At 44.4% G+C, this 16,102-nt stretch overlaps 1 long non-coding RNA gene across 5 annotated transcripts in view; it reads left to right on the top strand.

Moving 5' to 3' along the window:
* The window catches only part of LOC127928813 (uncharacterized), a 34,044-nt gene extending 18,442 nt beyond the window's left edge, over nt 1–15,602 (top strand). For 4 of the 5 annotated variants that reach the window (XR_008132341.1, XR_008132324.1, XR_008132335.1 and 1 more), the window contains exons 5-6: nt 1,685–1,736; nt 15,326–15,602. This is a non-coding gene — a long non-coding RNA (uncharacterized LOC127928813). The remainder of the gene's footprint in view (nt 1–1,684; nt 1,737–15,325) is intronic. The other variant, XR_008132314.1, reaches the window with a different exon arrangement.
* Nucleotides 15,603–16,102: the final 500 nt, after the last annotated feature.

The raw sequence follows: 16,102 nt of genomic DNA, 5'->3' as shown, positions 1-16,102 counted from the left end.
TCGTCTTGGAGCGGAGTGCAGGGGAGGGGAGAGGAGTTAGGAGGAAGAGGAGGGTGTAATCTAGGAGGATTTGTGCCTGCCTATACCATATGAGTCAGCATTAAGCCCCTGACGCTGACATAATACTGAGACACTAGTCTCTCTCTAGCTTTCTCCTCCTGCACAGTTTAGCAGAGTCATCTAGTTCACATTGCTGATGTCCAATGGCCCTCTGGGTGCATCCCAAACTACACCCTGTTCCACATGGGCCCTGGTTAAAAGTAGTGCACGATAAAGGAATAGGGTGTTATTTGGGAATCAGGGCCCTATAGTGCAACATCTAGGGAATACCAGAATGCATGTCCTCATCAGTCCTGCTGGTATCAGGACCAGCCTGGTATCTGGATAGATGTTCTCATCAGTCCTACTGTTATCAGGACCAGGCTGCCTGGCTGGCTAGATGTCCTCATCAGTCCTACTGTTATCAGGACCAGGCTGGTATCTGGATAGATGTCCTCATCAGTCCTACTGTTATCAGGACCAGGCTGATATCTGGATAGATGTTCTCATCAGTCCTACTGTTATCAGGACCAGGCTGGTATCTGGATAGATGTCCTCATCAGTCCTACTGTTATCAGGACCAGCCTGGTATCTGGATAGATGTCTTCATCAGTCCTACTGTTATCAGGACCAGGCTGATATCTGGATAGATGTTCTCATCAGTCCTACTGTTATCAGGACCAGGCTGGTATCTGGATAGATGTCCTCATCAGTCCTACTGTTATCAGGACCAGGCTGGTATCTGGATAGATGTCCTCATCAGTCCTACTGTTATCAGGACCAGCCTGGTATCTGGATAGATGTCCTCATCAGTCCTACTGTTATCAGGACCAGCCTGGTATCTGGATAGATGTCCTCATCAGTCCTACTGTTATCAGGACCAGCCTGGTATCTGGATAGATGTCCTCATCAGTCCTACTGTTATCAGGACCAGGCTGGTATCTGGATAGATGTCCTCATCAGTCCTACTGTTATCAGGACCAGGCTGCCTGGCTGGCTAGATGTCCTCATCAGTCCTACTGTTATCAGGACCAGGCTGGTATCTGGATAGCTGTCTGGCACTGGACTCTGGCTGATGTCAGCATCAGACCCATTCACACACACACACACACGCATGCACAAACACGCACGCACACAAACACACAGACACACACACTGCCCTCTGTGAGATACCAGCATCAGACCCATTCTTTTGTCCCCCTGACCAGACAACGTGAGACTCCTCTCAATGAGGAGGGGAGGGAGAGAGAGAGGAGGGAGGGAGGTGGGAGGGAGAGAGGAGAGAGAGAGAGAGAGGTGGGAGGGAGAGCGAGAGAGGTAGGAGGGAGAGAGAGAGAGGTAGGAGGGAGAGAGAGAGAGAGTCAGGAGGGAGGGAGAGAGAGAGAGAGAGAGAGGCAGGAGGGAGAGAGAGAGGCAGGAGGGAGAGAGGGAGAGAGAGAGGGGCAGGAAGGAGAGAGAGAGAGAGAGAGAGGGGCAGGAAAGAGAGAGAGAGAGAGAGAGAGAGAGAGAGAGAGAGAGAGAGAGAGAGAGAGAGAGAGAGAGAGAGAGAGAGAGAGAGAGAGAGAGAGAGAGAGAGAGAGAGATGATTTCTCTTCTGGTTTTTTTTACTGTAAATTATTTTACTGCAGTTTCTCTTCTGCCACAGCAATTACAGTGACTACAGTCAGTGGAATCTATGGATGGCTTCTACTAATAAGGTAATATAATTTTTATTTTTACATGCTGTTGCGTTTCTAGCGGTGGTGGTGCTTTGGATGGGAATACAAATCATAAATTCACAATAAGAAGACAAGCACATTCTAAACAGGCCACTGTCCTAAACGGTTTCGCACTGTAGTCATATACTTTTGTCTGAGATCCAAGGCCATCTTTATTTCCTGAATAAATCATATCAAAGCTTTATTGAGTACATGAACTTGACAACTCGATTATCCTGCTGTCTCTGCCTGGACGAGGATAGAGAGACAAAAAGACCCAATCAAGAGCCTAGGTAATAGACATACATACAGACCCAATCAAGATCCTATCCCACAGTAGTGTATTATATAGGGAACAGGTGTTGATGGTCACAACCCCACAGTAGTGTATTATATAGGGAACAGGTGTTGATGTGATTACAACACCACAGTAGTCTAATATAGAAGTGCCAAAAGCATGGATACATTTTTCTGCATCATTTTTGGATAGAAAGTTTCTGATTTTTGCAATGTTACGTAAATGGAAAGTTGTCCTTGCAACAGTTTTGATATGTTCATCAAAAGAGAGATCAGGGTCCAGAGTAACGCCACGGTCCTTCACAGTTCTATTTGAGACAACTGTACAACCATCAAGATCAGTTGTCAGATCCAACAGAAGATCTCGTTGTTTCTTGGGACCTAGAAAAAGCATCTCTGTTTTGTCCGAGTTTAAAAGCAAAAAAAAATGCCGCCATCCACTTCCTTGTCTGAAACACAGGCTTATACAGGGAGGGAGGCTTACAGCCGTGTATCATCCGCATAACTGGGAAAGTTAACATTATGTTTTCGAATAACATCCTCAAGAGGTAAAATATATAGTGAAAACTATAGTGGTCCTAAAATGGAACCTTGAGGAACACCAACATTTACAGTTGATTTGTCAGAGGACAAACCATCCATAAAGGCAAACATATCTTTCCGACAGATAAGATCTAAACCAGGCCAGAACTGTAGACCAAAACAATGTGGTGATTGATGATTGATTGATTTAAGAGCACGAGGACAGATGCAGAGCCTCGGTCTGACACCATTGAAAGGTAATTTACCACCTTCACGAGTGCAGTCTCAGTGCTATGATAGAGTCTAAAACAATCAAAAACATTCCTATGTTAATAATACACTAACACAGCGATAAATAGCGAGAGTGGACGAGACCAAGGATATGTAAACGGAGTTTCCAGAAGTATATTTCCGTTAAAAATAATCATAGATTACAATATTTAAAGGTCAGAAGCGCAGCGCAGGGCAGATATCCTGTAGCCCCAGGTAAACAACTGATGTGTGTGTGTATGTTTGCATGCTTCCGTGCGTGCATGCTTCCGTGCGTGCATGCTTCCGTGCGTGCGTGTGCGTGTGTGTGTGTGCGTGTGTGAGTGTGTCATACCCCGCCAACACTACCTTTGACGAGTAAAGCCCTGATTGATATATCTCTAAACCAGGGGTTCATCACCTTTTTCAGCCTCGAACCCAAATGAGAAAATCTGTTTTCCTGGGACCCAAGTTTAGGAAAATCAATCTATTCATGTTTATTTTCCAACCATTAAAAACACTCTTACATATCTGTCTAGGTTGGAACTGTTGCTGCTAAAATACAATACATCATTTTCATTCTGAACTGGAATAAACTGATTGATCACACAGCTGAATAACAGAAAACACACACACAGGCTTTTTGATAGTTCAACCCTAAGTAACATTACAGATTAAATATGATCAGGCCTACTGTACATCTTACTGTACATCTTACTGTACATCTTACTGTACATCTTACTGTAGAAATTATTGTTGAAAGTCAACAATAAAAAATATTATTGTTTTAACAGCAACAGTTCCAACAGACTAGTTTTCGACAATAATTTCTACAGTAAGATATACAGTAGGCCTGATCATTTTGTATCTTCAACTGTACTGTTGCTAGGGTTGCACTATCAGTAGCTAGTTTGCTTTGACGAATGTTAGCTATTAGCTGTGTAGAAGGCCAGGGGATTGTTTGAAAGAGAAACTCACATCTACTACTATGAGAGTTAGTTAGTACTCCCTTATTTCTGCTTATCATCACCTGTCATTTTATAACAACAATGCCTTGCTAGCTGACTTACTTTTCCGCTGTCGAAGCACTGTTTCCAGAAAAACTGTTTCGTGAAGCACTGTTTCGTGAAGCACTGTTTCGTGAAGCACTGTTTCCTGAAGCACAGTTTCCTGAAGCACAGTTTCCTGAAGCACAGTTTCCTGAAGCACTGTTTCCTGAAGCACAGTTTCCTGAAGCACAGTTTCCTGAAGCACAGTTTCCTGAAGCATTCTGCCCTGTTCTGAAAGAAGTCCCTGGGTTTAACGTCATGCTGTGAATGTTTGATCAGGACGTGTCGTTTTATTCATTTGTTCCTTTTGAGAGACTCATTACTAATGTTAAGCACTTCCCTACACAAAACACATTGTGAGCACTCCTCGTTATAGGTTTGTATGAAAGAGAGAGAAACCATCGCTGTATATGCGTTTCATGACGATTGAGCTGTCACAGCTTGTGGCTACCATGAGTCCATTTGATGATAGCGGTGAGTGATGGCGAGTGGGAATAACAAGTCAGTGGCTTCAAAGACGGCGCTGCAGCGTGTGGGTCACGGAGGGATCTTCAAGAAAATTGCAAAAAAAATATCCGGTAAACCGCGAAGCACACAGGCATCTCCTTCTCACACTTGCGCAGTTGCCAAACTAAGCAGAGAGACCGCTGCTAAGGCAGAGAGACCGCTGCTAAGGCAGAGAGACCGCTGCTAAGGCAGAGAGACCGCTGCTAAGGCAGAGAGACCACTGCTAAGGCAGAGAGACCGCTGCTAAGGTGTCTCCTGACCCCGCATGTCTCAGCCTCCAGTATTTATGCTGCAGTAGTTTATGTGTCGGGGGGCTAGGGTCAGTTTGTTATATCTGGAGTACTTCTCCTGTCCTATCCGGTGTCCTGTGTGAATCTAAGTGTGCGTTCTCTAATTCTCTCTTTCTTTCTCTCTCTCGGAGGACCTGAGCCCTAGAACCATGCCCCAGGACTACCTGACATGACGACTCCTTGCTGTCCCCAGTCCACCTGACCGTGCTGCTGCTCCAGTTTCAACTGTTCTGCCTTATTATACGACCATGCTGGTCATTTATGAACATTTGAACATCTTGGCCATGTTCTGTTATAATCTCCACCCGGCACAGTCAGAAGAGGACTGGCCACCCCACATAGCCTCGTTCCTCTCTAGGTTTCTTCCTAGGTTTTGGCCTTTCTAGGGAGTTTTTCCTAGCCACCATGCTTCTACACCTGCATTGCTTGCTGTTTGGGGTTTTAGGCTGGGTTTCTGTACAGCACTTTGAGATATCAGCTGATGTACGAAGGGCTATATAAATACATTTGATTTGATTTAAGGCAGAGACCGCTGCTAAGGCAGAGAGACCGCTGCTAAGGCAGAGAGACCGCTGCTAAGGCAGAGAGACCGCTGCTAAGGCAGAGAGACCGCTGCTAAGGCAGAGAGACCGCTGCTAAGGCAGAGAGACCGCTGCTAAGGCAGAGACCGCTGCGCACTGAACAGAGAGTGCAGATGCACTTGGCCAAATCAATTCCAGTAGTTAATGAAATAATTATAAATTGACTCTGACACGTTGCTACCCACCATTAACAAACAAACTTTAAGAAAGGCTTCTCTATACAATCTAATAAATCAACGCTACACAAAACAACTGTTAACCCTAAAAGCACCAACAGGGGTCAATTCAGACTGCAAGGGGTCAAAAACATCATTTCAGACTGCAAGGGGTCAAAACATTATCATTTCAGACTGCAAGGGGTCAAAAACATTATCATTTCAGACTGCAAGGGGTCAAAAACATTATCATTACATACTGCAAGGGGTCAAAAACATTATCATTACATACTGCAAGGGGTCAAAAACATTATCATTACATACTGCAAGGGGTCAAAAACATTATCATTACATACTGCAAGGGGTCAAAAACATCATTTCAGACTGCAAGGGGTCAACACATTATCATTTCAGACTGCAAGAGGCCAAAAACATTATCCTTTCAGACTGTAGGGTCAAAAAACATTATAATTTCAGACTGTAAGGGGCCAAAAACATTATCCTTTCAGACTGCAAGGGGTCACAAACATTATCATTACAGACTGCAAGGGGTCACAAACATTATCATTTCAGACTGCACGGGGTCAATAACATCATTTCAAACCCCCTTTTGTGGTCCTTCTGAAAGGACTTTGTCAAGCAACTAGTTACTGACACAACACAATTCACTGTAATTGCTGTGTTAATATGGAGGAAGGAAACATAAATCAATCTGTTGTAGACTGGTGGTATGGCTGAGCTGCTATTTTGCACTAAATGTAGATTGATAAGCTTGATAAGATATAGATATGGAGCCACTCTAGATGTGGCCCCTAGGGGGCATAGCATCCACTATAACTACAAAATAACTCAATCATTGAAATACAGTGCTTTCGGGAAAGCATTCATACCTTCATATATTCATACATTCATTCACTTATTCCTCATTTTGTGTTAAAGCTTGAATTCAAAATGCATTAAATTGACCTTTTTTCTCACCCATCAACACACAATTATGACAAAATGAAAAAGCAAATGTATAGTATTCACACCCCTGAGTCAATATTTGTAGATGCACCTTTTGCAGCGGTGTGCCTTTCTGGGTACGTATCTAAGAGCTGTCCACACCTGGATTGTGCAACATTTGGCCATTATTCTTTTCAAAATTCTTCCAGCTCTGTCAAATTGTTTGTTGATCATTGCTAGACAACCATTTTTATGTCTTGCCGTAGATATTCAAGTATATTTAAAGTCAAAACTGTCTCACTTTTTCTCTCTCTCTCTCTCTCTCTCTCTCTCTCTCTCTCTCTCTCTCTCTCTCTCTCTCTCTCTCTCTCTCTCTCTCTCTCTCTCTCTCTCTCTCTCTCTCAATTCAATTTGCTTTATTAGCATGATGTAACAATGTGCATATTGTCAAAGCTTACTTTGGAAATTTCCGATATTAAAATAATAAGAATCAATATAGTCAATGGGACAACAGTAACAAAAATAACCAAGGGTCAAAATAACCAACACATTGAACAATAACAATAAGTATACAGTAGAGGACATGTGCAGGTCGATTGGTGCGTCAGACACTGTCCCTCATCTTATGGCAGGCAGAAATGTAGTGCGCTGCCAACCCACAGTTCTCTGCGTCCTCTCCCAACAGGACGGGTAGCCTATTCTCGTTAGAGAGGTCTTTGAAACCTTGAATAAGGGTTTCAAATTTGGGGAAATGAAACTCTCTAATTGTATTATATTTTTTACATTTAGTCAGGAAATGTCTCTCCCCTATCCCTCTCCCCCCTTTCTCTCTTTCCTATCCCTCTCCCCCCTTTCTCTCTTTCCTATCCCTCTCCCCCTTTCTCCCTTTCCTATCCCTCTCCCCCTTTCTCTCTTTCCTATCCCTCTCCCCCTTCCTCCCTTTCCTATCCCTCTCCCCCCTTTCTCTCTTTCCTATCCCTCTCCCCCTTTCTCCCTTTCCTATCCCTCCCCCTTTCTCTCTTTCCTATCCCTCCCCCTTTCTCTCTTTCCTATCCCTTTGTCCCTTTCCTATCCCTCTCCCCCCTTTCTCCATTTCCTATCCCTCTCCCCCCTTTCTCTCTTTCCTATCCCTCCCCCTTTCTCTCTTTCCTATCCCTTTGTCCCTTTCCTATCCCTCTCCCCCCTTTCTCCATTTCCTATCCCTCTCCCCCCTTTCTCTCTTTCCTATCCCTCCCCCTCTCTCTTTCCTATCCCTTTGTCCCTTTCCTATCCCTCTCCCCCCTTTCTCCATTTCCTATCCCTCTCCCCCCTTTCTCTCTTTCCTATCCCTCTCCCCCCTTTCTCTCTTTCCTATCCCCCTCCCCCCTTTCTCCCTTTCCTATCCCTCTCCCCCCTTTCTCTCTTTCCTATCCCTCTCCCCCCTTTCTCTCTTTCCTATCCCCCTCCCCCCTTTCTCCCTTTCCTATCCCTCTCCCCCTTTCTCTCTTTCCTATCCCTCTCCCCCTTTCTCTCTTTCCTATCCCTCCCCCTCTCTCTTTCCTATCCCTTTGTCCCTTTCCTATCCCTCTCCCCCCTTTCTCCATTTCCTATCCCTCTCCCCCCTTTCTCTCTTTCCTATCCCTCTCCCCCCTTTCTCTCTTTCCTATCCCCCTCCCCCCTTTCTCCCTTTCCTATCCCTCTCCCCCTTTCTCTCTTTCCTATCCCTCTCCCCCTTTCTCTCTTTCCTATCCCTCTCCCCCTTCCTCCCTTTCCTATCCCTCTCCCCCCTTTCTCTCTTTCCTATCCCTCTCCCCCTTTCTCCCTTTCCTATCCCTCCCCCTTTCTCTCTTTCCTATCCCTCCCCCTTTCTCTCTTTCCTATCCCTCCCCCTTTCTCTCTTTCCTATCCCTTTGTCCCTTTCCTATCCCTCTCCCCCCTTTCTCCATTTCCTATCCCTCTCCCCCCTTTCTCTCTTTCCTATCCCTCCCCCTTTCTCTCTTTCCTATCCCTTTGTCCCTTTCCTATCCCTCTCCCCCCTTTCTCCATTTCCTATCCCTCTCCCCCCTTTCTCTCTTTCCTATCCCTCCCCCTCTCTCTTTCCTATCCCTTTGTCCCTTTCCTATCCCTCTCCCCCCTTTCTCCATTTCCTATCCCTCTCCCCCCTTTCTCTCTTTCCTATCCCTCTCCCCCTTTCTCCCTTTCCTATCCCTCTCCCCCCTTTCTCTCTTTCCTATCCCTCTCCCCCCTTTCTCTCTTTCCTATCCCTCTCCCCATTTCTCCCTTTCCTATCCCTCTCCCCATTTCTCCCTTTCCTATCCCTCTCCCCCTTTCTCTCTTTCCTATCCCTCTCCCCCTTTCTCTCTTTCCTATCCCTCTCCCCCCTTTCTCTCTTTCCTATCCCTCTCCCCCTTTCTCTCTTTCCTATCCCTCTCCCCGCCTTTTCTGCCAAGCATGCATGTGCTTGGCCCACCACAGGAGTCGCTAGTGCGATGGAACTAGGACATCCCGGCCGGCCAAACCCTCCCCTAACCCGGACAACGCTTGGCCAATTTTGGGACCAACCACAACAGGTCAACAGAATTCGGTGCTTATTAGCTTATTAACTTATTAGCTTATTAACTTATTAGCTTATTAGGGTATTAGGTTATTCGATTATTAGTTTATTAGGTTATTCGGTTATTGGCTTAGAGTATTAGCTTATTAGGTTATTAGCTTATTAGGTTATTAGCTTATTGGGTTATTCGCTTATTAGGTTATTAGGTTATTAGCTTATTGGGTTATTATATTATTAGCTTATTAGGTTATTAGCTTATTGGGTTATTCACTTATTAGGTTATTAGCTTATTGGGTTATTAGATTATTATTAGATTATTAGATTATTATTTTAGATATAATGTTAATGATATGTTATAGAAAGACCTCACTGAATGATTCAGAACATGAAGAATCATATTTGTCTTGGTAAAATGTACTTTTTAACATAAGGAACTGCAATTAAATGTAAAAAAGCAGGTCTTCACCCAGTCTGGGCAGAGTGGGTATAGGAGCTACCATATGGGAGGCAGACATCGAGAACGCTGGTGGCTTATTGACGTCAAATGAAACGACAGTGTGTCAGTAAAATGTTATTTAATTCAAAACAGCGTTTGTAAAGAACAACAGATGAGCAGCAGGTGGTTCTAATCGGGGTTGTCACTCATCTGCCAATCAGGGACGCGGTACCTCTGGACCTGTATACAAATGAGTCAGAAATAGACGGTGCGGACTCATTCCACCTCTCTGTTTCTCTGAACCAGCCACGCTTCCGAGAGAGCACCGTGGTTCCCTTCTGATGGGACATTAAAATGGACCCTGACAGAACACCATGCAGCATCTGTTTAACCACAACCAAGAGCAAAAACACAAGACAGTACAAACTCAGGACTTCTGGGCTTTGTCCCAAATGGCCCCCTATTCCCTTTACAGTGCACTGATTTTGACCCAGGCTCCATGGGGGAAATCTATGGGCCCTTCTGGTCTAAAGTAGTGCACCACATAGGGAATAGGTGGCCATTTGGGATGCATTGATGGTAAATGAAAGGCTAATACAGATATATGGATGAAATCATAATAATTACTAAACAGGGGACACGATGGGGGGCATTAAGGATGACCAGAAACCTTCGAAGGAATTGTTCGCTACAATATAGTAGACTGTAGGGTTAGGGTTAGGGTTTTGGGGGTTGGACGTCTAACATCTCAGTCCATCCAAAACTCCTGGGCTTGTTCTGTGTGAGTACTGTACAACCAATAACAAGAGGGCAATAACAATAGCCGAAGAACACCCCCCCCCAAGCCCTGATAATTGGTCTGTAAGTAGCTGTAGAGGAGACGTTGAGAGGGTGAATGGAAAGAGGCTAGGGTGTTAGCGTGTTAGGGTGTTATCTCTCTGGATGGTAGCAGAGCTCTGATTATAGCAGGGAGTCCTGCATGGGCCTGGGAGACTAATAGCACAGTACAGAGACAACAGACAGATTAGTGTGTGTGTGTCTGGGTGTATGTGCGCGTGTATGTGAGAGAGAGCGTGTTTGTGTCCTTGTGTGCCACGTCCTCTCTGCCAATAACAACTTTATCTATCTCCTCCACCCGCCTTGGGTTGCTGGGCCTGGCCATGCTGCTCGCTTTATAACTGCTGGAAATGAAAAACCTTGTTGTTTCCCACTCCAATCGGGGGTCGTTGACGCTGAGTGAATGACTGGAGGTCCTTATTCAGGAGAAATGCTGTCTGTGTCCCGAACGGCACCTCGTTCCCTCTGCAGCGCACTACTACCGACCGGATAGTCGGTTTAATTCTCAAAACCTGATTTTAAAAAACACCAGCAAACGTGTATAATGATTTAATTGAGAGTCTGTCAGTAGATTCATCTTCCCACGATTGTCTACCAGGGTTTAATACAGGTGACGATGATTTGATCGCTGTCCTTCCTGTCCGAGTCCTTGATTAAAAACACAATGAGTGGCAGCCAGTCAAATTCAATCAAGCAGGAAGTAGACAAAGCGTTTGTGAGTCTGGCAGGAAATATCTGATAACGTGACTCTGTTATATTCTGACTGGACGACCTCTACCTTTTCTTCCCGTGTCAGCACTTTATGATGTCACATCCATCTGTACCATCGAGACGCTGCGTTTCTGTGTAGATATACAGTAGATCAAGTTTTTAAATAGAAATAAATATTGACTGAGATTGGATTTTGTCTTCACGCACGCACGCACGCACGCACGCACGCACACACACACACACACACACACACACACACACACACACAACAATGTGGGGAAGGCCTAAACACCTCCTATAAGGCTATGGAGGATAGACTCTATAGGGAAGTCACACACACACACACACACACACACACACACAGGATAGACTCTATAGGGAGTAGGAAGTCATTTGGAACACATCCTTGGGAATGTCAGCTGCATAATTGTCTCCGCTGTCCAGGAAAGTGATCAAATAGAGAGATTGTAGTGACCGTTTCTAGGCTTCTCTGTTCTTTACTGTAGCCGTAGAGAGATTGTAGTGACCGTTTCTAGCACCTCCCTCCCTCCCTCCCTCCCTCCCTCCCCCTCTCTCTCTGTCTCTCTCTCTCTGTCTCTCTCTCTCTCTCTGTCTCTCTCTCTCTGTCTCTCTCTCTCTCTCTCTCTCTCTCTCTCTCTCTCTCTCTCTCTCTCTCTCTGTCTCTCTCTCTCTCTCTCTGTCTCTCTCTGTCTGTCTCTCTCTCTCTCTCTCTCTCTCTCTCTCTCTCTCTCTATCCTGAGGTGATGTATGCAGATAGCACACTTCTGCGTTGCAGTGCTGTGTGCACTGTTTGCTAGGCAAAATGCTTTCTCTCCTTCCCTTAAAATAAGCCAATGCTCTTGACATTGCTTTGCCTCAGGGAGCACCAGACATTAAATCAAATAAAAGCTTATTGTTTATCATTACCGTTCTGTTCTTCAATAGTGTGTTTAATATGTATAGCAAGCCTTTTCTTAAACCAAATTCTCCTCCTCGGTGTTGTCTGTTTCACTCTCTCTGCCTGTAAGATATGCAGACAAAGGGTCTGTTCCAAATGGAACCCTATTCCCTTCATAGTGCACTACTTTTGACCAGAGCCCATAGGGAAGTGCACTAGTTTTGACCAGGGCCCATAGGGAAGTGCACTAGTTTTGACCAGGGCCCATAGGGAAGTGCACTAGTTTTGACCAGGACCCATAGGGAAGTGAACTAGTTTTGACCAGGGCCCATAGGGAAGTGCACTAGTTTTGACCAGGGCCCATAGGGAAGTGCACTAGGGTTCACTAGGGCACTAGGGTTCCAAATCTAAATGTGATCATCGTACATGTCAAAGGGCTGAGGAGTTACCAACCATGCCTCAACATTCTCTCAACACCCAGTTCAACCTAGCTTTAAAATTTTCTTAGCTAAAATAACTTTTCAATTTAATGGCTAGCACAGTGCTTACCCACTCCAGCCACTCTAATACGGAGATATCAACGGGGAACTTATTGGACATGCCTGGAACTTTCTCCCCATTTACCGTTTCCATAGAAACAATAGCAAACAGCCAGTCACTGGTGACTGCTCCCTAATTTCACAGGAACCAGGAAGAGGTGGATTCTGCAGTGCGTATAATTAAAACATGTTGTTATTCCTCTGTAGGTAGATACATCTGCCAGCCAGGCATTAGAGGGGTAGAGGAGTCAGAAAATGCTTGTTACCGGCACACACACACACACGTCTGCATGCACACACACACACACACAACACCCTCCTCTTTATGAACTGTGGTGTTACTGCATATAACCACCCTTCTCTAACCTATAACACCCCCCTCTTTATGAACTGTGGTGTTGCTGCATATAACCACCCTTCTCTAACCTATAACACCCTCCTCTTTATGAACTGTGGTGTGTCTGCATATAACCACCCTTCTCTAACCTATAACCCCCTCCTCTTTATGAACTGTGGTGTTACTGCATATAACCACCCTTCTCTAAGGTTACGATTGTAAAGTGACTTTGGGTCATTGAAAAGCACTATATAAGTCCCGTGTATTGTTGTTATTACTATCCGTATATACCACCCCCCCTGAGAGCTAATGGTGGTTTTCATTACCATTAAACCAACTTCAATTTCCTTCAAAGACGATGTTGCCAATCCTTCATCTCAGAGTTGCTAGCTAAATGACCCGAGGTGCAGACAGACAGACTATATGGAATGATGGATGTTGCCAATCCATTATTCCTTGAAGCTCTTTGATGTTTCCATTATATAGAGGAGGAGGAAGAAGAAGAAGAATAAGATTTGTTGATTTCAATTACATCACAATCTTCACAGTGTTCCCACAAGGCACTATATTAATTTACAGGGTTAAGTCTATTTGAAATTCTCAGCTGCCATAAATGATTGGAAGGTTGTGCGTTGGTATGACACTGTTGCTGGTGGGGGCACTCTGAATGGTTGAGATTGCTTGTCAACGGTAGTGTTTCTATATATATATATATATATATATATATAGAGAGAGAGAGAGAGAGAGAGTATATATATATATCACTTCCCAACCTCCTGTCAAATGTATGACCATATTAGAGACACACATTTCCCTTAGATTACACAGATCCACAATGAATATGAAAACAAGTTCAATTTTGATTAACTCTAAAATCTATTGGGTGAAATACCACAGTGTGCAATCACAGCAGCAAGATGTGTGACCTGTTGCCACAAGAAAAGGGTAACCAGTGAAGAACAAACACCATTGTAAATACAACCTATACTTATGTTGATTTATTTGCACATCGTTACAACACTGTTTATATACATAATATGACATTTAACATGTCTTTATTATTTTGGAACTTTCGTGAGTGTAATTGTTACATTTGTAATTTGTATTGTTTATTTCACTTTTGTTTATTATCTTCTTCATGTAAACACGTTTCCCATGTCAATAAAGCCCTTAAATTGAAATCGAATTGAAATTGAATTGAGAGAGACTCGGGTGTCATAATATTTTGTCTGGATGATCTTCTATTCAGTAGGTCATCTCGTTTAACTCTTGTGTAATTGGTCAGACGCTCCATTAAGTTCTGGGTTCATACATGTTAAGAGAAGAGATAGAACGATGATTGGAAACCCCACCTTTGGGACAAATTTCTCCTACCCTTCCCGAAATGTGAAAAATGGTAACACCTGAGAAATGGTTATTTGTCCAAAGCACCGAAACGAATCATGCTCATTGTCTCCTGCATCCTGTTGCATCATGACAGATCTACACTGCCATTTATGTTTACGTAGTCTGTCCACCAGATTAGTCAGTAGGTGACACAGATTCAAATTTAATTTACATTTGTTGACAACATAATATCTCTCTCCAAGCTTCATGTGTGCAGGAGAAAGGGGACAATGCATATCTAGTGTAGTTAACCAATCCTGTCTCTGTTGGTAGGCTGCCTAGGCTAGCTCAGCTGTTTCAGTAGCATCCCCCACACCAGGGACAAGTTTTAGCAACATGCTCTGTGGCTAATTCAGTTCCTGGTCCCACCAGGGATGAGTTTTAGTAACATGCTCTGTGGCTAATTCAGTTCCTGGTCCCACCAGGGAAAAGTTTTAGTAACATGCTCTGTGGCTAAATTAGTTACTGGTCCCACCAGGGATATGTTTTAGCAACATGCCCTGTGGATAATTAAGTTCCTGGTCCCACCAGGGATGAGTTTTAGCAACATACTCTGTGGCTAATTCAGTTCCTGGTCCCACCAGGGATGGAACTGATCACCAGGGATATGTTTTAGCAACATGCCCTGTGGCTAATTCAGTTCCTGGTCCCACCAGGGATATGTTTTAGCAACATGCTCTGTGGCTAATTCAGTTCCTGGTCCCACCAGGGATGAGTTTTAGCAACATGCTCTGTGGATAATTCAGTTCCTGGTCCCACCAGGGATGAGTTTTAGTAACATACTCTGTGGATAATTCAGTTCTCGTTCCCACCAGGGATGGAACTGATCACCTGGGATGGGTCTTAGCAACATGCTATGGGAAATGATTTAATGCATGGCTGCGCTGCCTGAGAAAGTAACATCGCTCTTCGTTCCTGTGGCTTCTGCAGACTCAGATAAAAAGGGTTTTCCTCTATACCCTGTTGATATTCAGCCTTATCTAGCCAGGGTCCAGGCTCCTGGAGTTGTTTAGTACCCTCATCTGAACTTGATATGAAGGCTTGTTTGGAACATAGAGACGTCACTAACATGACTCAGCACAACCCATATGAGGGAATGGAGTGACCTGTAGACATGCCCCTTATGCGTAATTCGGAGTCCACAGATGTGCTAGTCCGTCGTCCCATTGTGACATCATACTCAAGTGACTCTGAGACCACCGTCCGTGTGGACGCACAGTCCAAACGCGCACCTCCCCAGAATTTCTAACCAATTGTGACGACACCCTCACTCTGTCTGACGAATTATTTTGTCTTTGCTCTTGTTTTCCTTAATAGGATGTTGGTGGGCGGAGCCGGGAGGGTCGTCAGGGACATGGGACACACCTGGGCCCGGGTGTGTCCCGGGATAAATACACCTCTTCCTCATTCATTAAGGACACTCTCTCCATGCAGACACACTGATAGAGTTTGGTTGTGGCATTTTAGTGGCTGTTTTGTTTGTTTGTTTGTTTGTTTGTTTGTTTGTTTGTTTGTTTGCTTGTTTGATTTGGCACCTTTCAACACTCCTTATTATCACATTTATGAACGCAAACACTCACTTACACTACTGATTCTTTACGACACACCATTGTTAATTGTTTTGAATTTACTTCAGTTAATAAATATATTTTGTTATTCCTTATCTCCATGTTGTCACTCTTTTTTGTTGAACCATCGAGCCGGTTCGTGACACAATGCAGGTTCTGCGTACGCGTCCTCTATTCATTTTAATGTGGTGACAGTTGGAGAAATGTATTGAGCTGCGCTGAGAATTTCAAAAGTACGAAAGCCAATGGTCCATTCTAAAACACTGCTGTGTGGACTCTGATAGGCTCTTTACAGGACAAGAATGAGTCAGGAGAACAAATGTTCTACTGAGCCTCCGACTCACACGCTTATTGTTGTGAATGTACATACATACCCCAACCAGACGCCGTGGATTACAGGCAGCATCCGCACATAGCTAAAGGCTAGAGATGCCGCTTTCAAGGAGCGGGACTCTAACCCAGAAGGTTGTAGAAAATCCTGTTATGCCCTCCGATGAACCATCAAACAGGTACGGGAAGACCCCCA

The sequence above is a fragment of the Oncorhynchus keta genome, chromosome 4 (genome assembly GCF_023373465.1).
Source record: "Oncorhynchus keta strain PuntledgeMale-10-30-2019 chromosome 4, Oket_V2, whole genome shotgun sequence".
Taxonomy (NCBI): domain Eukaryota; kingdom Metazoa; phylum Chordata; class Actinopteri; order Salmoniformes; family Salmonidae; genus Oncorhynchus; species Oncorhynchus keta.
Note: the sequence above shows the minus strand (reverse complement) of the source record. Positions and strands in the feature narration are given on the sequence as shown.